Below are 26698 nucleotides of genomic sequence, written 5' to 3' on the forward strand. Positions count from 1 at the left end.
CCACATACCGCAGCACGCGACATAGCTCTGCAGACGATAAGTACAACCGTTTAAGAGAGAAGAGCGGTCAATGTGTCCATCTGGCTTTAAGTCGATTCGATAACAAATGACGAAAACGGACGGATTTCTCAGGTTTTTACTACATATGAACACTTTTCACATTCTCCCGTGCAACTCGGCTGCTAGTCCTCCTCTCATGCAGAATCTTAAGGTCCTAGCTCATGTCCAAGGCACCGAAGCCAGCTAAAAAGTCAATAATCGATACCTAAAACATGAATTGTACTATTTCTTACTGGCTATTGCATCAACTTAGAAGCTTCATCTGTGTTCTACTATGGTGATTTTAGCGTCCCTGCATACCGCAGCACGCGACATAGCTTTGCAGACGATAAGTACAACCGTTTCAGAGAGCAGAGCGGCCAATGTGACGATTTGGCTTTAAGTCGATTCGATAACAAATGACGAAAACGGACGGATTTCTCAGGTTTTTACTACATATAAACACTTTTCACATTCTCCCGTGCAACTGGGCTGCTAGTCCTCCTTTCATGCAGAATCGTAAGGTCCTAGCTCTTGTCCAAGGCACCAAAGCCAGCTAAAAAGTCAATAATCGATACCTAAAACTTGAATTGGACTACTTCTTACTGGCTATTACATCAACTTAGATGCTTCATCTACGTTCTACTACGGTGCTTTTAGTTTCTCCGCATACCGCATCACGCGACACAGCTTTGCAGACGATAAGTACAACCGTTTTAGAGAGAAGAGCGGCTAATGTTACGATCTGGCTTTAAGTCGATTCGATAACAAATGACGAAAACGGACGGATGTCTCAGGTTTTTACTACATATGAACACTTTTCACATTCTCCCGTGCAACTCGGCTGCTATTCCTCCTTTTATGCAGAATCTTAAGGTCCTAGCTCATGTCCAAGGCACCAAAGCCAGCTAAAAAGTCAATAATCGATACCTAAAACTTGAATTGGACTACTTCTTACTGGCTATTACATCAACTTAGAACCTTCATCTATGTTCTACTACGGTGCTTTTAGTTTCTCCGCATACCGCAGCACGCGACATAGTTTTGCAGAAGATAAGTACAACCGTTTCAGAGAGCAGAGCGGCCAATGTGACGATTTGGCTTTAAGTCGATTCGATAACAAATGACGAAAACGGACGGATTTCTCAGGTTTTTATTACATATAAACACTTTTCACATTCTCCCGTGCAACTCGGCTGCTAGTCCTCCTTTCATGCAGAATCGTAAGGTCCTAGCTCTTGTCCAAGGCACCAAAGCCAGCTAAAATGTCAATAATCAATATCTAAAACTTGAATTGTACTGCTTCTTACTGGCTATTACATCAACTTAGATGCTTCATCTGTGTTCTACTATGGTGCTTTTAGTGTCTCCGCATATCGCAGCACGCGACATAGCTTTGCAGACGATAAGTACAACGGTTTCAGAGAGACGAGCGGCCAATGTCACGATCTGGCTTTAAGTCGATTCGATAACAAATGACGCAAACGGACGGATTTCTCAGGTTTTTACTAGATATGAACACTTTTCACATTCTCCCGTGCAACTCGGCTGCTAGTCCTCCTTTCATGCAGAATCTTAAGGTCATAGCCCATGTCCAAGGCACCAAAGCCAGCTAAAAAGTCAAAAACGATATCTAAAACTTGAATTGTACTATTTCTTACTGGCTATTACATCATCTTAGACGCTTCATCTGTGTTCTACTATGGTGCGTTTCGTGTCTCCGAATACCGCAGTACGCGACATAGCTTTGCAGACGATAAGTACAACCGTTTCAGAGAGCAGAGCGGCCAATGTGACGATTTGGCTTTAAGTCGATTCGATAACAAATGACGAAAACGGACGGATTTCTCAGGTTTTTACTACATATGAACACTTTTCACATTCTCCCGTGCAACTCTGCTCCTAGTCCTCCTTTCATGCAGAATCTTAAGGTCCTAGCTCATGTCCAAGGGACCAAAGCGAGCCAAAAAGTCAATAACCGATACCTAAAAATTGAATTGTACAACTTCTTACTGGCTATTACATCATCTTAGAAGCTTCATCTGTGTTCTACTATGGTGTTTTTAGTGTCTCCGAATACCGCAGTACGTAACATAGCTTTGCAGACGAAAAGTACAACCGTTTCAGAGAGAAGAGCGGCCAATGTGACCATCTGGCTTTAAGTCGATTCGATAACAAATGACGAAAACGGACGGATTTCTCAGGTTTTTACTACATATGAACACTTTCCACATTCTCCTGTGCAACTCGGCTGCTAGTCCTCCTTTCATGCAGAATCTTAAGGTCCTAGCTCATGTCCAAGGCACCGAAGCCAGCTAAAAAGTCAATAATCGATACATAAAACTTGAATTGTACTACTTCTTACTGGCTATTGCATCAACTTAGAAGCTTCATCTGTGTTCTACTATGGTGCTTTTAGTGTCTCCGCATACCGCAGCACGCGACATAGCTTTGCAGACGGTAAGTACAACGGTTTCAGAGAGAAGAGCGGCCAATGTGACGATCTAGCTTTAAGTCGATTCGATAACAAATGACGAAAACGGACGGATTTCTCAGGTTTTTACTACATATGAACACTTTTCATATTCTCCCGTGCAACTCGGCTGCTAGTCCTCCTTTCATGCAGAATCTTAAGGTCCTAGCTCATGTCCAAGTCACCAAAGACAGCTAAAATGTCAATAATCGATACCAAAAACTTCAATTGGACTACTTCTTAGTGGCTATTACATCAACTTAGATGCTTCATCTGTGTTCTACTATGGTGATTTTAGTGTCTCCGCATACCGCAGCACGCGACATAGCTTTGCAGACGATAAGTACAACCGTTTCAGAGAGCAGAGCGGCCAATGTGACGATTTGGCTTTAAGTCGATTCGATAACAAATGACGAAAACGGACGGATTTCTCAGGTTTTTACTACATATAAACACTTTTCACATTCTCCCGTGCAACTGGGCTGCTAGTCCTCCTTTCATGCAGAATCGTAAGGTCCTAGCTCTTGTCCAAGGCACCAAAGCCAGCTAAAAAGTCAATAATCGATACCTAAAACTTGAATTGGACTACTTCTTACTGGCTATTACATCAACTTAGATGCTTCATCTACGTTCTACTACGGTGCTTTTAGTTTCTCCGCATACCGCATCACGCGACACAGCTTTGCAGACGATAAGTACAACCGTTTTAGAGAGAAGAGCGGCTAATGTTACGATCTGGCTTTAAGTCGATTCGATAACAAATGACGAAAACGGACGGATGTCTCAGGTTTTTACTACATATGAACACTTTTCACATTCTCCCGTGCAACTCGGCTGCTATTCCTAATTTTATGCAGAATCTTAAGGTCCTAGCTCATGTCCAAGGCACCAAAGCCAGCTAAAAAGTCAATAATCGATACCTAAAACTTGAATTGGACTACTTCTTACTGGCTATTACATCAACTTAGAAGCTTCATCTGTGTTCTACTATGGTGCTTTTAGTGTCTCCGCATATCGCAGCACGCGACATAGCTTTGCAGACGATAAGTACAACGGTTTCAGAGAGACGAGCGGCCAATGTCACGATCTGGCTTTAAGTCGATTCGATAACAAATGACGCAAACGGACGGATTTCTCAGGTTTTTACTAGATATGAACACTTTTCACATTCTCCCGTGCAACTCGGCTGCTAGTCCTCCTTTCATGCAGAATCTTAAGGTCATAGCCCATGTCCAAGGCACCAAAGCCAGCTAAAAAGTCAAAAACGATATCTAAAACTTGAATTGTACTATGTCTTACTGGCTATTACATCATCTTAGACGCTTCATCTGTGTTCTACTATGGTGCGTTTCGTGTCTCCGAATACAGCAGTACGCGACATAGCTTTGCAGACGATAAGTACAACCGTTTCAGAGAGCAGAGCGGCCAATGTGACGATTTGGCTTTAAGTCGATTCGATAACAAATGACGAAAACGGACGGATTTCTCAGGTTTTTACTACATATGAACACTTTTCACATTCTCCCGTGCAACTCTGCTCCTAGTCCTCCTTTCATGCAGAATCTTAAGGTCCTAGCTCATGTCCAAGGGACCAAAGCGAGCCAAAAAGTCTATAACCGATACCTAAAAATTGAATTGTACAACTTCTTACTGGCTATTACATCATCTTAGAAGCTTCATCTGTGTTCTACTATGGTGTTTTTAGTGTCTCCGAATACCGCAGTACGTAACATAGCTTTGCAGACGAAAAGTACAACCGTTTCAGAGAGAAGAGCGGCCAATGTGACCATCTGGCTTTAAGTCGATTCGATAACAAATGACGAAAACGGACGGATTTCTCAGGTTTTTACTACATATGAACACTTTCCACATTCTCCTGTGCAACTCGGCTGCTAGTCCTCCTTTCATGCAGAATCTTAAGGTCCTAGCTCATGTCCAAGGCACCGAAGCCAGCTAAAAAGTCAATAATCGATACATAAAACTTGAATTGTACTACTTCTTACTGGCTATTGCATCAACTTAGAAGCTTCATCTGTGTTCTACTATGGTGCTTTTAGTGTCTCCGCATATCGCAGCACGCGACATAGCTTTGCAGACGGTAAGTACAACGGTTTCAGAGAGAAGAGCGGCCAATGTGACGATCTAGCTTTAAGTCGATTCGATAACAAATGACGAAAACGGACGGATTTCTCAGGTTTTTACTACATATGAACACTTTTCATATTCTCCCGTGCAACTCGGCTGCTAGTCCTCCTTTCATGCAGAATCTTAAGGTCCTAGCTCATGTCCAAGTCACCAAAGACAGCTAAAATGTCAATAATCGATACCAAAAACTTCAATTGGACTACTTCTTAGTGGCTATTACATCAACTTAGATGCTTCATCTGTGTTCTACTATGGTGATTTTAGTGTCTCCGCATACCGCAGCACGCGACATAGCTTTGCAGACGATAAGTACAACCGTTTCAGAGAGAAGAGCTGCCAATGTGACGATTTGGCTATAAGTCGATTCGATAACAAATGACGAAAACGCACGGATTTCTCAGGTTTTTACTACATGCGAACACTTTTCACATTCTCCCGTGCAACTCGGCTGCTAGTCCTCCTTTCATGCAGAATCTCAAGGTCCTAGCTCATGTCCAAGGCACCAAGGCAGCTAAAAGGTCAATAATCAATACTTAAAACTTGAATTGTACTACTTCTTACTGGCTATTACATCAACTTAAAAGCTTTATCTGTGTTCTACTATGGTGCTTTTAGTGTCTCCGCATACCGCAGCACGCGACATAGCTTTGTAGACGATAAGTACAACCGTTTCAGAGAGGAGAGCGGCCAATGTGACGATCTGGCTTTAAGTCGATTCGATAACAAATGACGAAAACGGACGGATTTCTCAGGTTTTTATTACATATGAACACTTTTCACATTCTACCGTGCAACTCGGTTGCTAGTCCTCCTTTCATATAGAACCTTAAGGTCCTAGCTCATGTCCAAGTCACCAAAGCCAGCTAAAAAGTCAATAATCGATACCTAAAACTTGAATTGGACTACTTCTTACTGGCTATTACATCAACTTAGATGCTTCATCTGTGTTCTACTATGGTGATTTTAGTGTCTCCGCATACCGCAGCACGCGACATAGCTTTGTAGACGATAAGTACAACCGTTTCAGAGAGAAGAGCGGCCAATGTGACGATCTGGCTTTAAGTCGATTCGATAACAAATGACGAAAACGGACTTATTTATCAGGTTTTTATTACATATGAACACTTTTCACATTCTCCCGTGCAACTCGGTTGCTAGTCCTCCTTTCATGCAGAATCTTAAGGTCCTAGCTCATGTCCAAGTCACCAAAGCCAGCTAAAAAGTCAATAATCGATACCTAAATTTGAATCGGACTACTTCTTACTGGCTATTACATCAACTTAGATGCTTCATCTGTGTTCTACTATGGTGATTTTAGTGTCTCCGCATACCGCAGCACGCGAAATAGCTTTGCAGACGATAAGTACAACCGTTTCAGAGAGAAGAGCGGCCAATGTGACGATCTGGCTTTAAGTCGATTCGATAACAAATGACGAAAACGGACGGATTTCTCAGGATTTTATTACATATGAACACTTTTCACATTCTCCCGTGCAACTCGGCTGCTAGTCCTCCTTTCATGCAGAATCTTAAGGTCCTAGCTCATGTCCAAGGCACCAAAGCCAGCTAAAAAGTCAATAATCAATACCTAAAACTTGAATTCTACTACTTCTTACTGGCTATTACATCAACTTAGAAGCTTCATCTCTGTTCTACTATGGTGCTTTTAGTGTCTCCACATACCGCAGCACGCGACATAGCTTTGCAGAAGATAAGTACAACCGTTTCAGAGAGAAGAGCGGCCAATGTGACGATCTGGCTAAAAGTCGATTCGATAACAAATGACGAAAAGGGACGGATTTCTCAGGTTTTTACTACATATGAACACTTTTCACATTCTCCCGGGCAACTCGGCTGCTAGTCCTTCTTTCATGCAGAATCTTAAGGTCCTAGATCATGTCCAAGGCACCAAAGCCAGCTAAAAAGTCAATAATCAATATCTAAAACTTGAATTGTACTACTTCTTACTGGCTATTACATTAACTTAGAAGCTTCATCTGTGTTCTACTATGGTGCTTTTAGTGTCTCCGCATATCGCAGCACGCGACATAGCTTTGCAGACGATAAGTACAACGGTTTCAGAGAGACGAGCGGCAAATGTGACGATCTGGCTTTAAGTCGATTCGATAACAAATGACGCAAACGGACGGATTTCTCAGGTTTTTACTACATATGAACACTTTTCACATTCTCCCGTGCAACTCGGCTGCTGGTCCTCCTTTCATGCAGAATCTTAAGGTCATAGCCGATGTCCAAGGCACCAAAGCCAGCTAAAAAGTCAATAACGATATCTAAAACTTGAATTGTACTATTTCTTACTGGCTATTACATCATCTTAGAAGCTTCATCTGTGTTCCACTATGGTGCTTTTAGTGTCTCCGCATAACGCAGCACGCGACATAGCTTTGCAGACGATAAGTACAACCGTTTCAGAGAGAAGAGCGGTCAATGTGACGATCTGGCTTTAAGACGATTCGATAACAAATGACGAAAACGGACGGATTTCTTGGGTTTTTACTACATATGAACACTTTTCACATTCTCCCGTGCAACTCGGCAGCTAGTCCTCCTTTCATGTAGAATCTTAAGGTCCTAGCTCATGTCCAAGGCACCAAAGCCAGCTAAAAAGTCAATAACCGATACCTAAAACTAGAATTGTACTACTTCTTACTGGCTATTACATCAACTTAGAAGCTTCATCTGTGTTCTACTATGGTGCTTTTAGTGTCTCAGCATACCGCAGCAGGCGACATAGCTTTGCAGACGATAAGTACAACCGTTTCAGAGAGAAGAGCGGTCAATGTGACGATCTGGCATAAGACGATTCGATAACAAATGACGAAAAGGGACGGATTTCTCAGGTTTTTACTACATATGAACACTTTTCACATTCTCCCGGGCAACTCGGCTGCTAGTCCTTCTTTCATGCAGAATCTTAAGGTCCTAGATCATGTCCAAGGCACCAAAGCCAGCTAAAAAGTCAATAATCAATATCTAAAACTTGAATTGTACTACTTCTTACTGGCTATTACATTAACTTAGAAGCTTCATCTGTGTTCTACTATGGTGCTTTTAGTGTCTCCGCATATCGCAGCACGCGACATAGCTTTGCAGACGATAAGTACAACGGTTTCAGAGAGACGAGCGGCAAATGTGACGATCTGGCTTTAAGTCGATTCGATAACAAATGACGCAAACGGACGGATTTCTCAGGTTTTTACTACATATGAACACTTTTCACATTCTCCCGTGCAACTCGGCTGCTGGTCCTCCTTTCATGCAGAATCTTAAGGTCATAGCCGATGTCCAAGGCACCAAAGCCAGCTAAAAAGTCAATAACGATATCTAAAACTTGAATTGTACTATTTCTTACTGGCTATTACATCATCTTAGAAGCTTCATCTGTGTTCTACTATGGTGCTTTTAGTGTCTCCGCATAACGCAGCACGCGACATAGCTTTGCAGACGATAAGTACAACCGTTTCAGAGAGAAGAGCGGTCAATGTGACGATCTGGCTTTAAGACGATTCGATAACAAATGACGAAAACGGACGGATTTCTTGGGTTTTTACTACATATGAACACTTTTCACATTCTCCCGTGCAACTCGGCAGCTAGTCCTCCTTTCATGTAGAATCTTAAGGTCCCAGCTCATGTCCAAGGCACCAAAGCCAGCTAAAAAGTCAATAACCGATACCTAAAACTAGAATTGTACTACTTCTTACTGGCTATTACATCAACTTAGAAGCTTCATCTGTGTTCTACTATGGTGCTTTTAGTGTCTCAGCATACCGCAGCAGGCGACATAGCTTTGCAGACGATAAGTACAACCGTTTCAGAGAGAAGAGCGGTCAATGTGACGATCTGGCTTTAAGACGATTCGATAACAAATGACGAAAACGGACGGATTTCTTGGGTTTTTACTACATATGAACACTTTTCACATTCTCCCGTGCAACTCGGCAGCTAGTCCTCCTTTCATGCAGAATCTTAAGGTCCTAGCTCATGTCCAAGTCACCAAAGCCAGCTAAAAAGTCAATAACCGATACCTAAAACTTGAATTGTACTACTTCTTATTGGCTACTACATCAACTTAGAAGCTTCATCTGTGTTCTACTATGGTGCTTTTAGTGTCTCCGCACATCGCAGCATGCGACATAGCTTTGCAGACGATAAGTACAACGGTTTCAGAGAGAAGAGCGGCAAATGTGACGATCTGGCTTTAAGTCGATTCGATAACAAATGACGCAAACGGACGGATTTCTAGGGTTTTTACTACATATGAACACTTTTCACATACTCCCGTGCAACTCGGCTGCTAGTCCTCCTTTCATGCAGAATCTTAAGGTCATAGCCCATGTCCAAGGCACCAAAGCCAGCTAAAAAGTCAATAACGATATCTAAAACTTGAATTGTACTATTTCTTACTGGCTATTACATCATCTTAGAAGCTTCATCTGTGTTCTACTATGGTGCTTTTAGTGTCTCCGCATAACGCAGCACGCGACATAGCTTTGCAGATGATAAGTACAACCGTTTCAGAGAGAAGAGCGGTCAATGTGACGATCTGGCTTTAAGACGATTCGATAACAAATGACGAAAACGGACGGATTTCTTGGGTTTTTACTACATATGAACACTTTTCACATTCTCCCGTCCAACTCGGCAGCTAGTCCTCCTTTCATGCAGAATCTTAAGGTCCTAGCTCATGTCCAAGTCACCAAAGCCAGCTAAAAAGTCAATAACCGATACCTAAAACTCGAATTGTACTACTTCTTATTGGCTATTACATCAACTTAGAAGCTTCATCTGTGTTCTGCTATGGTGCTCTTAGTGTCTCCGCATACCGCAGCACGCGACATAGCTTTGTAGACGATAAGTACAACCGTTTCAGAGAGAAGAGCGGCCAATGTGACGATCTGGCTTTAAGTCTATTCGATAACAAATGACGAAAACGGACGGATTTCTCAAGTTTTTATTACATATGAACACTTTTCGCATTCTCCCGTGCAACTCGGTTGCTAGTCCTCCTTTCATATAGAACCTTAAGGTCCTAGCTCATGTCGAAATCACCAAAGCCAGCTAAAAAGTCAATAATCGATACCTAAAACTTCAATTGGACTACTTCTTTCTAGCTATTACATCAACTTAGATGCTTCATCTGTGTTCTACTATGGTGATTTTAGTGTCTCCGCATACCGCAGCACGCGACATAGCTTTGCAGACGATAAGTACAACCGTTTCAGAGAGAAGAGCGGCCAATGTGACGATCTGGCTATAAGTCGATTCGATAACAAATGACGAAAACGGACGGATTTCTCAGGTTTTTACTACATGCGAACACTTTTCACATTCTCCCGTGCAACTCGGCTGCTAGTCCTCCTTTCATGCAGAATCTCAAGGTCCTAGCTCATGTCCAAGGCACCAAGGCAGCTAAAAGGTCAATAATCAAGACTTAAAACTTGAATTGTACTACTTCTTACTGGCTATTACATCAACTTAGAAGCTTCATCTGTGTTCTACTATGGTGCTTTTAATGTCTCCGCATACCGCAGCACGCGACATAGCTTTGCAGACGATAAGTACAACCGTTTCAGAGAGAAGAGCGGTCAATGTGACGATCTGGCTTTAAGACGATTCGATAACAAATGACGAAAACGGACGGATTTCTTGGGTTTTTACTACATATGAACACTTTTCACATTCTCCCGTGCAACTCGGCAGCTAGTCCTCCTTTCATGCAGAATCTTAAGGTCCTAGCTCATGTCCAAGGCACCAAAGCCAGCTAAAAAGTCAATAACCGATACCTAAAACTTGAATTGTACTACTTCTTACTGGCTATTACATCAACTTAGAAGCTTCATCTGTGTTCTACTATGGTGCTTTTAGTGTCTCCGCATACCGCAGCACGCGACATAGCTTTGTAGACGATAAGTACAACCGTTTCAGAGAGAAAAGCGGCCAATGTGACGATCTGGCTTTAAGTCGATTCGATAACAAATGACGCAAACGGACGGATTTCTCAGGTTTTTACTACATATGAACACTTTTCACATTCTCCCGTGCAACTCGGCTGCTAGTCCTCCTTTCATGCAGAATCTTAAGGACATAGCCCATGTCCAAGGCACCAAAGCCAGCTAAAAAGTCAATAACGATATCTAAAACTTGAATTGTACTATTTCTTACTGGCTATTACATCAACTTAGAAGCTTCATCTGTGTTCTACTATGGTGCTTTTAGTGTCTCCGCATATCGCAGCACGCGACATAGCTTTGCAGACGATAAGTACAACGGTTTCAGAGAGAAGAGCGGCAAATGTGACGATCTGGCTTTAAGTCGATTCGATAACAAATGACGCAAACGGACGGATTTCTCAGGTTTTTACTACATATGAACACTTTTCACATTCTCCCGTGCAACTCGGCAGCTAGTCCTCTTTTCATGTAGAATCTTAATGTCCTAGCTCATGTCCAAGGCACCAAAGCCAGCTAAAAAGTCAATAACCGACACCTAAAATTAGAATAGTACTACTTCTTACTGGCTATTACATCAACTTAGAAGCTTGATCTGTGTTGTACTATGGTGCTTTTAGTGTCTCAGCATACCACAGCACGCGACATAGCTTTGCAGACGATAAGTACAACCGTTTCAGAGAGAAGAGCGGCCAATGTGACGATCTGGCTTTAAGTCGATTCGATAACTAATGACGAAAACGGACGGATTTCTCAGGTTGGTTTTTACTACATATGAACAGTTTTCACATTCTCCCGTGCAACTGGGCTGCTAGTCCTCCTTTCATACAGAATCTTAAGGTCCTAGCTCATGTTCAAGGCACCAAAGCCAGCTAAAAAGTCAATAACCGATACCTAAAATTTGAATTGTACTGCTTCTAACTGGCTATTATATCATCTTAGAAGCTTCATCTGTGTTTTACTATGGTGTTTTTAGTGTCTCCGAATACCGCAGTACGCGACATAGCTTTGCAGACGATAAGTACAACCGTTTCAGAGATAAGAGCGGCCAATGTGATGATCTGGCTTTAAGTCGATTCGATAACAAATGACGAAAACGGACGGATTTCTCAGGTTTTTACTACATATGAACTCTTTTCACATTGTCCCGTGCAACTCGGCTGTTAGTCCTCCTTTCATGCAGAATCTCAAGGTCCTTGCTCATGTCCAAGGCACCAAAGCCAGCTAAAAAGTCAATAATCGATACCTAGAACTTGAATTGTACTACTTCTTACTGGCTATTACATCAACTTAGAAGCTTCATCTGTGTTCTACTATGGTGATTTTAGTGTCTCCACATACCGCAGCACGCGACATAGCTTTGCAGACGATAAGTACAACCGTTTCAGAGAGAAGAGCGGCCAATGTGACCATCTGGCTTTAAGTCGATTCGATAACAAATGACGAAAACGGACGGATATCTCAGGTTTTTACTACATATGAACACTTTTCACATTCTCCCGTGCAACTCGGCTGCTAGTCCTCCTTTCATGCAGAATCTTAAGGTCCTAGCTCATGTCCAAGGCTCCAAAGCCACCTAAAAAGTCAATAATCGATACCTAAAACATGAATTCTACTACTTCTTACTGGCTATTACATCAACTTAGAAGCTTCATCTGTGTTCTACTATGGTGCTTTTAGTGTCTCCGAATACCGCAGTACGCGACATAGCTTTGCAGACGATAAGTGCAACCGTTTCAGAGAGCAGAGCTGCCAATGTGATGATTTGGCTTTTAGTCGGTTCGATAACAAATGACGAAAACGGACGGATTTCTCAGGTTGGTTTTTACTACATATGAACACTTTTCACATTCTCCCGTGCAACTCGGCTGCTAGTCCTTCTTTCATGCAGAATCTTAAGGTCCTAGATCATGTCCAAGGCACCAAAGCCGGCTAAAAAGTCAATAATCAATATCTAAAACTTGAATTGTACTACTTCTTACTGGCTATTACATCAACTTAGAAGTTTCATCTGTGTTCTACTATGGTGCTTTTAGTGTCTCCGCATACCGCAGCACGCGACATAGCTTTGCAGACGATAAGTACAACGGATTCAGAGAGCAGAACGGCAAATGTGACGATCTGGCTTTAAGTCGATTCGATAACAAATGACGAAAACGGACGGATTTCTGAGGTTTTTACTACATATGAACACTTTTAACATTCTCCCGTGCAACTCGAGTGCTAGTCCTCCTTTCATGCTGAATCTTAAGGTCCTAGCCTACGTCCAAGTCACCAAAGCCAGCTAAAAAGTCAATAATCGATACCTAAAACTTGAATTGTACTACTTCTTACTGGCTATTACATCAACTTAGAAGCTTTATCTGTGTTCTACTATGGTGTTTTTAGTGTCTCCGAATATCGCAGTACGCGTCATAGCTATGCAGACGATAAGTACAACCGTTTCAGAGAGAAGAGCGGCCAATGTGACGATCTGGCTTTAAGTCGATTCGATAACAAATGACGAAAACGGACGGATTTCTCAGGTTTTTACTACATATGAACACTTTTTACATTCTCCCGTGCAACTCGGCTGCTAGTCCTCCTTTCATGCCGAATCTCAAGGTCCTAGCTCATGTCCAATGCACCAAAGCCAGGTAAAAAGTCAATAACCGACACCTAAAACTTGAATTGTACTATTTCTTACTGGCTATTACATCATCTTAGAAGCTTCATCTGTGTTCTAGTATGGTGCGTTTAGTGTCTCCGAATACCGCAGTACGCGACATAGCTTTGCAGACGATAAGTACAACCGTTCAGAGAGAAGAGCGGCCAATGTGACGATCTGGCTTTAAGTCGATTCGATAACAAATGACGAAAACGGACGGATTTCTCAGGTTTTTACTACATATGAACACTTTTCACATTCTCCCCTGAAACTCGGCTGCTAGTCCTCCTTTCATGCAGAATCTTAAGGTCCTAGCTCATGTCCAAGTCACCAAAGCCAGCAAAAAAGTCAATAATCGTTACCTAAAACTTGAATTGGTCTACTTCTTACTGGCTATTACATGAACTTAGATGCTTCATCTGTGTTCTACTATGGTGATTTTAGTGTCTCCGCATACCGCAGCACGCGACATAGCTTTGCAGACGATAAGTACAACCGTTTTAGAGAGAAGAGCGGCGAATGTTACGATCTGGCTTTAAGTCGATTCGATAACAAATGACGAAAACGGACGGATGTCTCAGGTTTTTACTACATATGAACACTTTTCACATTCTCCCGTGCAACTCGGCTGCTAGTCCTCCTTTTATGCAGAATCTTAAGGTCCTAGCTCATGTCCAAGGCACCAAAGCCAGCTAAAAAGTCAATAATCGATACCTAAAACTTGAATTGGACTACTTCTTACTGGCTATTACATCAACTTAGAACCTTCATCTATGTTCTACTACGGTGCTTTTAGTTTCTCCGCATACCGCAGCACGCGACATAGTTTTGCAGACGATAAGTACAACCGTTTCAGAGAGAACAGCGGCCAATGTGACGATCTGGCTTTAAATCGATTGGATAAATAAATGACGAAAACGGACGGATTTCTAAGGTTTTTACTACATATGAACACTTTTCACATTCTCCCGAGCAACTCGGCTGCTAGTCCTTCTTTCATGCAGAATCTTAAGGTCCTAGATCTTGTCCAAGGCACCAAAGTCAGCTAAAAAGTCAATAATCAATATCTAAAACTTGAATTGTACTACTTCTTACTGGCTATTACATCAACTTAGAAGCTTCATCTGTGTTCTACTATGGTGCGTTTAGTGTCTCCGAATACCGCAGTACGCGACATAGCTTTGCAGACGATAAGTACAACCGTTTCAGAGAGCACAGCGGCCAATGTGACGACTTGGCTTCAAGTCGATTCGATAACAAAGGACGAAAACGGACGGATTTCTCAGGTTTTTACTACATATAAACACTTTTCACATTCTCCCGTGCAACTCGGCTGCTAGTCCTCCTTTCATGCAGAATCGTAAGGTCCTAGCTCTTGTCCAAGGCACCAAAGCCAGCTAAAAAGTCAATAATCGATACCTAAAACTTGAATTGTACTTGTTCTTACTGGCTATTACATCAACTTAGAAGCTTTCTCTGTGTTCTACTATGGTGTTTTTAGTGTCTCCGAATACCGCAGTACGTGACATAGCTTTGCAGACGATAAGTACAACCGTTTCAGAGAGAAGTGCGGCCAATGTGACCATCTGGCTTTAAGTCGATTCGATAACAAATGACGAAAACGGACGGATTTCTCAGGTTTTTACTACATATGAACACTTTTCACATTCTCCCGTGCAACTCGGCTGCTAGTCCTCCTTTCATGCAGAATCTTAAGGTCCTAGCTCATGTCCAAGTCACCAAAGCCATCTAAAAAGTCAATAATCGATACCCAAAACCTGAATTGGACTACTTCTTACTGGCTATTACATCAACTTAGATGCTTCATCTATGTTCTACTACGGTGCTTTTAGTTTCTCCGCATACCGCAGCACGCGACACAGCTTTGCAGACGATAAGTACAACCGTTTTAGAGAGAAGAGCGGCTAATGTTACAATCTGGCTTTAAGTCGACTCGATAACAAATGACGAAAACGGACGGATGTCTCAGATTTTTACTACATATGAACACTTTTCACATTCTCCCGTGCAACTCGGCTGCTAGTCCTCCTTTTTCCAGAATCTTAAGGTCCTAGCTCATGTCCAAGGCACCAAAGCCAGCTAAAAAGTCAATAATCGATACCTAAAACTTGAATTGGACTACTTCTTACTGGCTATTACACCAACTTAGAACCTTCATCTATGTTCTACTACGGTGCTTTTAGTTTCTCCGCATACCGCAGCACGCGACATAGTTTTGCAGACGATAAGTACAACCGTTTCAGAGAGAAGAGCGGCCAATGTGACGATCTGGCTTTATCTCGATTGGATAAAAAAATGACGAAAACTTACGGATTTCTCAGGTTCTTACTACATATGAACACTTTTCACATTCTCCCGGGCAACTCGGCTGCTAGTCCTTTTTTCATGCAGAATCTTAAGGTCCTAGATCATGTCCAAGGCACCAAAGCCAGTTAAAAAGTCAATAATCAATATCTAAAACTTGAATTGTACTACTTCTTACTGGCTATTACGTCAACTTAGAAGCTTCATCTGTGTTCTACTATGGTACTTTTAGTGTCTCCGCATATCGCAGCACGCGACATAGCTTTGCAGACGATAAGTACAACGGTTTCAGAGAGAAGAGCGGCCAATGTGACGATCTGGCTTTAAGTCGATTCGATAACAAATGACGAAAACGGACGGATTTCTCAGGTTTTTACTACGTATGAACACTTCTCACATTCACCCGTGCAACTCCTCTGCTAGTCCTCCTTTCATGCAGAATCTTAAGGTCCTAGCTCATGTCCAAGGCATCAAAGCCAGCTAAAAAGTCAATAATCGATAACTTAAACTTGAATTGTACTACTACTTACTGGCTATTACGTCAACTTAGAAGCTTCATCTGTGTTCTACTATGAAGATTTTCTTGTCTCCGCATACCGCAGCACGCGACATAGCTTTGCAGACGATATGTACAACCGTTCAGAGAGAAGAGCGGCCAATGTGACGATCTGGCTTTAAGTCGATTCGATAACAAATGACGAAAACGGACGGATTTCTCAGGTTTTTACTACATGCGAACACTTTTCACATTCTCCCGTGCAACTCGGCTGCTAGTCCTCCTTTCATGCAAAATCTTAAGGTCCTAGCTCATGTCCAAGTCACCAAAGCCAGATAAAATGTCAATAATCGATACCAAAATGTTCAATTGGACTACTTCTTACTGGCTATTACTTCAACTTAGATGCTTCATCTGTGTTCTACTATGGTGATTTTAGTGTCTCCGCATACCGCAGCACGCGACATAGCTTTGCAGACGATAAGTACAACCGTATCAGAGAGAAGAGCGGCCAATGTGACGATCTGGCTATAAATCGATTCGATAACAAATGACGAAAACGGACGGATTTCTCAGGTTTTTACTACATGCGAACACTTTTCACTTTCTCCCGTGCAACTCGGCTGCTAGTCCTCCTTTCATGCAGAATCTCAAGGTCCTAGCTCATGTCCAAGGCACCAAGGCAGCTAAAAGGTCAATAATCAATACTTAAAACTTGAATTGTACTACTTCTTACTGGCTATTACATCAACTTAGAAGCTTCATCTGTGTTCTACTATGGTGCTTTTAGTGTCTCCGCATACCGCAGCAGGCGACATAGCTTTGCAGACGATAAGTACAACCGTTTCAGTGAGAAGAGCGGTCAATGTGACGATCTGGCTTTAAGACGATTCGATAACAAATGACGAAAACGGACGGATTTCTAGGGTTTTTACTACATATGAACACTTTTCACATTCTCCCGTGCAACTCGGTAGCTAGTCCTCCTTTCATGCAGAATCTTAAGGTCCTAGCTCATGTCCAAGTCACCAAAGCCAGCTAAAAAGTCAATAACCGATACCTAAAACTTGAATTGTACTACTTCTTACTGGCTATTACATCAACTTAGAAGCTTCATCTGTGTTCTACTATGGTGCTTTTAGTGTCTCCGCATACCGCAGCACGCGACATAGCTTTGTAGACGATAAGTACAACCGTTTCAGAGAGAAGAGCGGCCAATGTGACGATCTGGCTTTAAGTCGATTCTATAACAAATGACGAAAACGGACGGATTTCTCAGGTTTTTATTACATATGAACACTTTTCACATTCTACCGTGCAACTCGGTTGCTAGTCCTCCTTTCATATAGAACCTTAAGGTCCTAGCTCATGTCCAAGTCACCAAAGCCAGCTAAAAAGTCAATAATCGATACCTAAAACTTGAATTGGACTACTTCTTACTGGCTATTACATCAACTTAGATGCTTCATCTGTGTTCTACTATGGTGATTTTAGTGTCTCCGCATACCGCAGCACGCGACATAGCTTTGCAGACGATAAGTACAACCGTTTCAGAGAGAAGAGCTGCCAATGTGACGATTTGGCTATAAGTCGATTCGATAACAAATGACGAAAACGCACGGATTTCTCAGGTTTTTACTACATGCGAACACTTTTCACATTCTCCCGTGCAACTCGGCTGCTAGTCCTCCTTTCATGCAGAATCTCAAGGTCCTAGCTCATGTCCAAGGCACCAAGGCAGCTAAAAGGTCAATAATCAATACTTAAAACTTGAATTGTACTACTTCTTACTGGCTATTACATCAACTTAAAAGCTTTATCTGTGTTCTACTATGGTGCTTTTAGTGTCTCCGAATACCGCAGTACGCGACATAGCTTTGCAGACGATAAGTACAACCGTTTCAGAGATAAGAGCGGCCAATGTGATGATCTGGCTTTAAGTCGATTCGATAACAAATGACGAAAACGGACGGATTTCTCAGGTTTTTACTACATATGAACTCTTTTCACATTGTCCCGTGCAACTCGGCTGTTAGTCCTCCTTTCATGCAGAATCTCAAGGTCCTTGCTCATGTCCAAGGCACCAAAGCCAGCTAAAAAGTCAATAATCGATACCTAGAACTTGAATTGTACTACTTCTTACTGGCTATTACATCAACTTAGAAGCTTCATCTGTGTTCTACTATGGTGATTTTAGTGTCTCCACATACCGCAGCACGCGACATAGCTTTGCAGACGATAAGTACAACCGTTTCAGAGAGAAGAGCGGCCAATGTGACCATCTGGCTTTAAGTCGATTCGATAACAAATGACGAAAACGGACGGATATCTCAGGTTTTTACTACATATGAACACTTTTCACATTCTCCCGTGCAACTCGGCTGCTAGTCCTCCTTTCATGCAGAATCTTAAGGTCCTAGCTCATGTCCAAGGCTCCAAAGCCACCTAAAAAGTCAATAATCGATACCTAAAACATGAATTCTACTACTTCTTACTGGCTATTACATCAACTTAGAAGCTTCATCTGTGTTCTACTATGGTGCTTTTAGTGTCTCCGAATACCGCAGTACGCGACATAGCTTTGCAGACGATAAGTGCAACCGTTTCAGAGAGCAGAGCTGCCAATGTGATGATTTGGCTTTTAGTCGGTTCGATAACAAATGACGAAAACGGACGGATTTCTCAGGTTGGTTTTTACTACATATGAACACTTTTCACATTCTCCCGTGCAACTCGGCTGCTAGTCCTTCTTTCATGCAGAATCTTAAGGTCCTAGATCATGTCCAAGGCACCAAAGCCGGCTAAAAAGTCAATAATCAATATCTAAAACTTGAATTGTACTACTTCTTACTGGCTATTACATCAACTTAGAAGTTTCATCTGTGTTCTACTATGGTGCTTTTAGTGTCTCCGCATACCGCAGCACGCGACATAGCTTTGCAGACGATAAGTACAACGGATTCAGAGAGCAGAACGGCAAATGTGACGATCTGGCTTTAAGTCGATTCGATAACAAATGACGAAAACGGACGGATTTCTGAGGTTTTTACTACATATGAACACTTTTAACATTCTCCCGTGCAACTCGAGTGCTAGTCCTCCTTTCATGCTGAATCTTAAGGTCCTAGCCTACGTCCAAGTCACCAAAGCCAGCTAAAAAGTCAATAATCGATACCTAAAACTTGAATTGTACTACTTCTTACTGGCTATTACATCAACTTAGAAGCTTTATCTGTGTTCTACTATGGTGTTTTTAGTGTCTCCGAATATCGCAGTACGCGTCATAGCTATGCAGACGATAAGTACAACCGTTTCAGAGAGAAGAGCGGCCAATGTGACGATCTGGCTTTAAGTCGATTCGATAACAAATGACGAAAACGGACGGATTTCTCAGGTTTTTACTACATATGAACACTTTTTACATTCTCCCGTGCAACTCGGCTGCTAGTCCTCCTTTCATGCCGAATCTCAAGGTCCTAGCTCATGTCCAATGCACCAAAGCCAGGTAAAAAGTCAATAACCGACACCTAAAACTTGAATTGTACTATTTCTTACTGGCTATTACATCATCTTAGAAGCTTCATCTGTGTTCTAGTATGGTGCGTTTAGTGTCTCCGAATACCGCAGTACGCGACATAGCTTTGCAGACGATAAGTACAACCGTTCAGAGAGAAGAGCGGCCAATGTGACGATCTGGCTTTAAGTCGATTCGATAACAAATGACGAAAACGGACGGATTTCTCAGGTTTTTACTACATATGAACACTTTTCACATTCTCCCCTGAAACTCGGCTGCTAGTCCTCCTTTCATGCAGAATCTTAAGGTCCTAGCTCATGTCCAAGTCACCAAAGCCAGCAAAAAAGTCAATAATCGTTACCTAAAACTTGAATTGGTCTACTTCTTACTGGCTATTACATGAACTTAGATGCTTCATCTGTGTTCTACTATGGTGATTTTAGTGTCTCCGCATACCGCAGCACGCGACATAGCTTTGCAGACGATAAGTACAACCGTTTTAGAGAGAAGAGCGGCGAATGTTACGATCTGGCTTTAAGTCGATTCGATAACAAATGACGAAAACGGACGGATGTCTCAGGTTTTTACTACATATGAACACTTTTCACATTCTCCCGTGCAACTCGGCTGCTAGTCCTCCTTTTATGCAGAATCTTAAGGTCCTAGCTCATGTCCAAGGCACCAAAGCCAGCTAAAAAGTCAATAATCGATACCTAAAACTTGAATTGGACTACTTCTTACTGGCTATTACATCAACTTAGAACCTTCATCTATGTTCTACTACGGTGCTTTTAGTTTCTCCGCATACCGCAGCACGCGACATAGTTTTGCAGACGATAAGTACAACCGTTTCAGAGAGAACAGCGGCCAATGTGACGATCTGGCTTTAAATCGATTGGATAAATAAATGACGAAAACGGACGGATTTCTAAGGTTTTTACTACATATGAACACTTTTCACATTCTCCCGAGCAACTCGGCTGCTAGTCCTTCTTTCATGCAGAATCTTAAGGTCCTAGATCTTGTCCAAGGCACCAAAGTCAGCTAAAAAGTCAATAATCAATATCTAAAACTTGAATTGTACTACTTCTTACTGGCTATTACATCAACTTAGAAGCTTCATCTGTGTTCTACTATGGTGCGTTTAGTGTCTCCGAATACCGCAGTACGCGACATAGCTTTGCAGACGATAAGTACAACCGTTTCAGAGAGCACAGCGGCCAATGTGACGACTTGGCTTCAAGTCGATTCGATAACAAAGGACGAAAACGGACGGATTTCTCAGGTTTTTACTACATATAAACACTTTTCACATTCTCCCGTGCAACTCGGCTGCTAGTCCTCCTTTCATGCAGAATCGTAAGGTCCTAGCTCTTGTCCAAGGCACCAAAGCCAGCTAAAAAGTCAATAATCGATACCTAAAACTTGAATTGTACTTGTTCTTACTGGCTATTACATCAACTTAGAAGCTTTCTCTGTGTTCTACTATGGTGTTTTTAGTGTCTCCGAATACCGCAGTACGTGACATAGCTTTGCAGACGATAAGTACAACCGTTTCAGAGAGAAGTGCGGCCAATGTGACCATCTGGCTTTAAGTCGATTCGATAACAAATGACGAAAACGGACGGATTTCTCAGGTTTTTACTACATATGAACACTTTTCACATTCTCCCGTGCAACTCGGCTGCTAGTCCTCCTTTCATGCAGAATCTTAAGGTCCTAGCTCATGTCCAAGTCACCAAAGCCATCTAAAAAGTCAATAATCGATACCCAAAACCTGAATTGGACTACTTCTTACTGGCTATTACATCAACTTAGATGCTTCATCTATGTTCTACTACGGTGCTTTTAGTTTCTCCGCATACCGCAGCACGCGACACAGCTTTGCAGACGATAAGTACAACCGTTTTAGAGAGAAGAGCGGCTAATGTTACAATCTGGCTTTAAGTCGACTCGATAACAAATGACGAAAACGGACGGATGTCTCAGATTTTTACTACATATGAACACTTTTCACATTCTCCCGTGCAACTCGGCTGCTAGTCCTCCTTTTTCCAGAATCTTAAGGTCCTAGCTCATGTCCAAGGCACCAAAGCCAGCTAAAAAGTCAATAATCGATACCTAAAACTTGAATTGGACTACTTCTTACTGGCTATTACACCAACTTAGAACCTTCATCTATGTTCTACTACGGTGCTTTTAGTTTCTCCGCATACCGCAGCACGCGACATAGTTTTGCAGACGATAAGTACAACCGTTTCAGAGAGAAGAGCGGCCAATGTGACGATCTGGCTTTATCTCGATTGGATAAAAAAATGACGAAAACTTACGGATTTCTCAGGTTCTTACTACATATGAACACTTTTCACATTCTCCCGGGCAACTCGGCTGCTAGTCCTTTTTTCATGCAGAATCTTAAGGTCCTAGATCATGTCCAAGGCACCAAAGCCAGTTAAAAAGTCAATAATCAATATCTAAAACTTGAATTGTACTACTTCTTACTGGCTATTACGTCAACTTAGAAGCTTCATCTGTGTTCTACTATGGTACTTTTAGTGTCTCCGCATATCGCAGCACGCGACATAGCTTTGCAGACGATAAGTACAACGGTTTCAGAGAGAAGAGCGGCCAATGTGACGATCTGGCTTTAAGTCGATTCGATAACAAATGACGAAAACGGACGGATTTCTCAGGTTTTTACTACGTATGAACACTTCTCACATTCACCCGTGCAACTCCTCTGCTAGTCCTCCTTTCATGCAGAATCTTAAGGTCCTAGCTCATGTCCAAGGCATCAAAGCCAGCTAAAAAGTCAATAATCGATAACTTAAACTTGAATTGTACTACTACTTACTGGCTATTACGTCAACTTAGAAGCTTCATCTGTGTTCTACTATGAAGATTTTCTTGTCTCCGCATACCGCAGCACGCGACATAGCTTTGCAGACGATATGTACAACCGTTCAGAGAGAAGAGCGGCCAATGTGACGATCTGGCTTTAAGTCGATTCGATAACAAATGACGAAAACGGACGGATTTCTCAGGTTTTTACTACATGCGAACACTTTTCACATTCTCCCGTGCAACTCGGCTGCTAGTCCTCCTTTCATGCAAAATCTTAAGGTCCTAGCTCATGTCCAAGTCACCAAAGCCAGATAAAATGTCAATAATCGATACCAAAATGTTCAATTGGACTACTTCTTACTGGCTATTACTTCAACTTAGATGCTTCATCTGTGTTCTACTATGGTGATTTTAGTGTCTCCGCATACCGCAGCACGCGACATAGCTTTGCAGACGATAAGTACAACCGTATCAGAGAGAAGAGCGGCCAATGTGACGATCTGGCTATAAATCGATTCGATAACAAATGACGAAAACGGACGGATTTCTCAGGTTTTTACTACATGCGAACACTTTTCACTTTCTCCCGTGCAACTCGGCTGCTAGTCCTCCTTTCATGCAGAATCTCAAGGTCCTAGCTCATGTCCAAGGCACCAAGGCAGCTAAAAGGTCAATAATCAATACTTAAAACTTGAATTGTACTACTTCTTACTGGCTATTACATCAACTTAGAAGCTTCATCTGTGTTCTACTATGGTGCTTTTAGTGTCTCCGCATACCGCAGCAGGCGACATAGCTTTGCAGACGATAAGTACAACCGTTTCAGTGAGAAGAGCGGTCAATGTGACGATCTGGCTTTAAGACGATTCGATAACAAATGACGAAAACGGACGGATTTCTAGGGTTTTTACTACATATGAACACTTTTCACATTCTCCCGTGCAACTCGGTAGCTAGTCCTCCTTTCATGCAGAATCTTAAGGTCCTAGCTCATGTCCAAGTCACCAAAGCCAGCTAAAAAGTCAATAACCGATACCTAAAACTTGAATTGTACTACTTCTTACTGGCTATTACATCAACTTAGAAGCTTCATCTGTGTTCTACTATGGTGCTTTTAGTGTCTCCGCATACCGCAGCACGCGACATAGCTTTGTAGACGATAAGTACAACCGTTTCAGAGAGAAGAGCGGCCAATGTGACGATCTGGCTTTAAGTCGATTCTATAACAAATGACGAAAACGGACGGATTTCTCAGGTTTTTATTACATATGAACACTTTTCACATTCTACCGTGCAACTCGGTTGCTAGTCCTCCTTTCATATAGAACCTTAAGGTCCTAGCTCATGTCCAAGTCACCAAAGCCAGCTAAAAAGTCAATAATCGATACCTAAAACTTGAATTGGACTACTTCTTACTGGCTATTACATCAACTTAGATGCTTCATCTGTGTTCTACTATGGTGATTTTAGTGTCTCCGCATACCGCAGCACGCGACATAGCTTTGCAGAAGATAAGTACAACCGTTTCAGAGAGAAGAGCGGCCAATGTGACGTTCTGGCTAAAAGTCGATTCGATAACAAATGACGAAAACGGACGGATTTCTCAGGTTTTTACTACATATGAACACTTTTCAGATTCTCCCGGGCAACTCGGCTGCTAGTCCTTCTTTCATGCAGAATCTTAAGGTCCTAGCTCATGTCCAAGGCACGTAAGCCAGCTAAAAAGTCAACAATCGATACCTAAAACTTGAATTGTACTACTTTTTACTGGCTATTGCATCAACTTAGAAGCTTCATCTCTGTTCTACTATGGTGATTTTAGTGTATCCGCATACCGCAGCACGCGACATAGCTTTGCAGACGATAAGTACATCCGTTTCACAGAGAAGAGCGGCCAATGTTACGATCTGGCTTTAAGTCGATTCGATAACAAATGACGAAAACGGACGGATTTCTCAGGTTTTTACTACATATGAACAGTTTTCACATTCTCCCGTGCAACTCGGCTGCTAGTCCTCCTTTCATGCAGAATCTTAAGGTCCTAGCTCATGTCCAAGGCACCAAAGCCAGCTAAAAAGTCAATAACCGATACCTAAAACTTGAATTGTACTACTTCTTACTGGCTATTACATCAACTTAGAAGCTTCATCTGTGTTCTACTATGGTGCTTTTAGTGTCTCCGCATACCGCAGCACGCGACATAGCTTTGTAGACGATAAGTACAACCGTTTCAGAGAGAAGATCGGCCAATGTGACGATCTGGCTTTAAATCGATTCGATAACAAATGACGAAAACGGACGGATTTCTCAGGTTTTTATTACATATGAACACTTTTCACATTCTCCCGTGCAACTCGGCTGCTAGTCCTCCTTTCATGCAGAATCTTAAGGTCCTAGCTAATGTCCAAGGCACCAAAGCCAGCTAAAAAGTCAATAATCAATACCTAAAACTTGAATTCTACTACTTCTTACTGGCTACTACATCAACTTAGAAGCTTGATCTGTGTTGTACTATGGTGCTTTTAGTGTCTCAGCATACCGCAGCACGCGACATAGCTTTGCAGACGATAAGTACAACCGTTTCAGAGAGAAGAGCGGCCAATGTGACGATGTGGCTTTAAGTCGATTCGATAACAAATGAAGAAAACGGACCGATTTCTCAGGTTTTTACTACATGCGAACACTTTTCACATTCTCCCGTGTAACTCTGCTGCTAGTCCTCCATTCACGCAGAATCTCAAGGTCGTAGCTCATGTCCAAGGCACCAAAGCCAGCTAAAAAGTCAATAATCGATACCTAAAACTTGAATTGTACTACTTCTTACTGGCTATTACATCAACTTAGAAGCTTGATCTGTGTTGTACTATAGTGCTTTTAGTGTCTCCGCATACCGCAGCACGCGACATAGCTTTGTAGACGATAAGTACAACCGTTTCAGAGAGAAGAGCGGCCAATGTGACGATCTGGCTTTAAGTCGATTCGATAACAAATGACGAAAACGGACGGATTTCTCAGGTTTTTATTACATATGAACACTTTTCACATTCTCCCGTGCAACTCGGTTTCTAGTCCTCCTTTCATGCAGAATCTTAAGGTCCTAGCTCATGTACAAGTCACCAAAGCCAGCTAAAAAGTCAATAATCGATACCTAAATCTTGAACTGTACTACTTCTTACTGGCTATTACATCAACTTAGAAGCTTCATCTGTGTTCTACTACGGTGATTTTAGTTTCTCCGCATACCGCAGCACGCGACATAGTTTTGCAGACGATAAGCACAACCGTTTCAGAGAGAAGAGCGGCCAATGTGACGATCTGGCTTTAAGTCGATTCGATAACAAATGACGAAAACGGACCGATTTCTCAGGTTTTTACTACATGCGAACACTTTTCACATTCTCCCGTGCAACTCTGCTGCTAGTCCTCCATTCACGCAGAATCTCAAGGTCGTAGCTCATGTCCAAGGCACCAAAGCCAGCTAAAAAGTCAATAATCGATACCTAAAACTTGAATTGTACTACTTCTTACTGGCTATTACATCAACTTAGAAGCTTCATCTGTGTTCTACTATGGTGCTTTTAGTGTCTCCGCATACCGCAGCACGCGACATAGCTTTGTAGACGATAAGTACAACCGTTTCAGAGAGAAGAGCGGCCAATGTGACGATCTGGCTTTAAGTCGATTCGATAACAAATGACGAAAACGGACGGATTTCTCAGGTTTTTATTACATATGAACACTTTTCACATTCTCCCGTGCAACTCGGTTTCTAGTCCTCCTTTCATGCAGAATCTTAAGGTCCTAGCTCATGTCCAAGTCACCAAAGCCAGCTAAAAAGTCAATAATCGATACCTAAAACTTGAACTGTACTACTTCTTACTGGCTATTACATCAACTTAGAAGCTTCATCTGTGTTCTACTACGGTGCTTTTAGTTTCTCCGCATACCGCAGCACGCGACATAGTTTTGCAGACGATAAGAACAACCGTTTCAGAGAGAAGAGCGGCCAATGTGACGATCTGGCTTTAAGTCGATTCGATAACAAATGACGAAAACGAACGGATTTCTCAGGTTTTTACTACATGCAAACACTTTTCACATTCTCCCGTGCAACTCTGCTGCTAGTCCTCCTTTCACGCAGAATCTCAAGGTCCTAGCTCATGTCCAAAGCACCAAAGCCAGCTAAAAAGTCAATAATCGATACCTAAAACTTGAATTGTACTACTTCTTACTTGCTATT

Source organism: Schistocerca gregaria, unplaced genomic scaffold, assembly GCF_023897955.1.
Source record: "Schistocerca gregaria isolate iqSchGreg1 unplaced genomic scaffold, iqSchGreg1.2 ptg000317l, whole genome shotgun sequence".
In the NCBI taxonomy this organism is placed as follows: domain Eukaryota; kingdom Metazoa; phylum Arthropoda; class Insecta; order Orthoptera; family Acrididae; genus Schistocerca; species Schistocerca gregaria.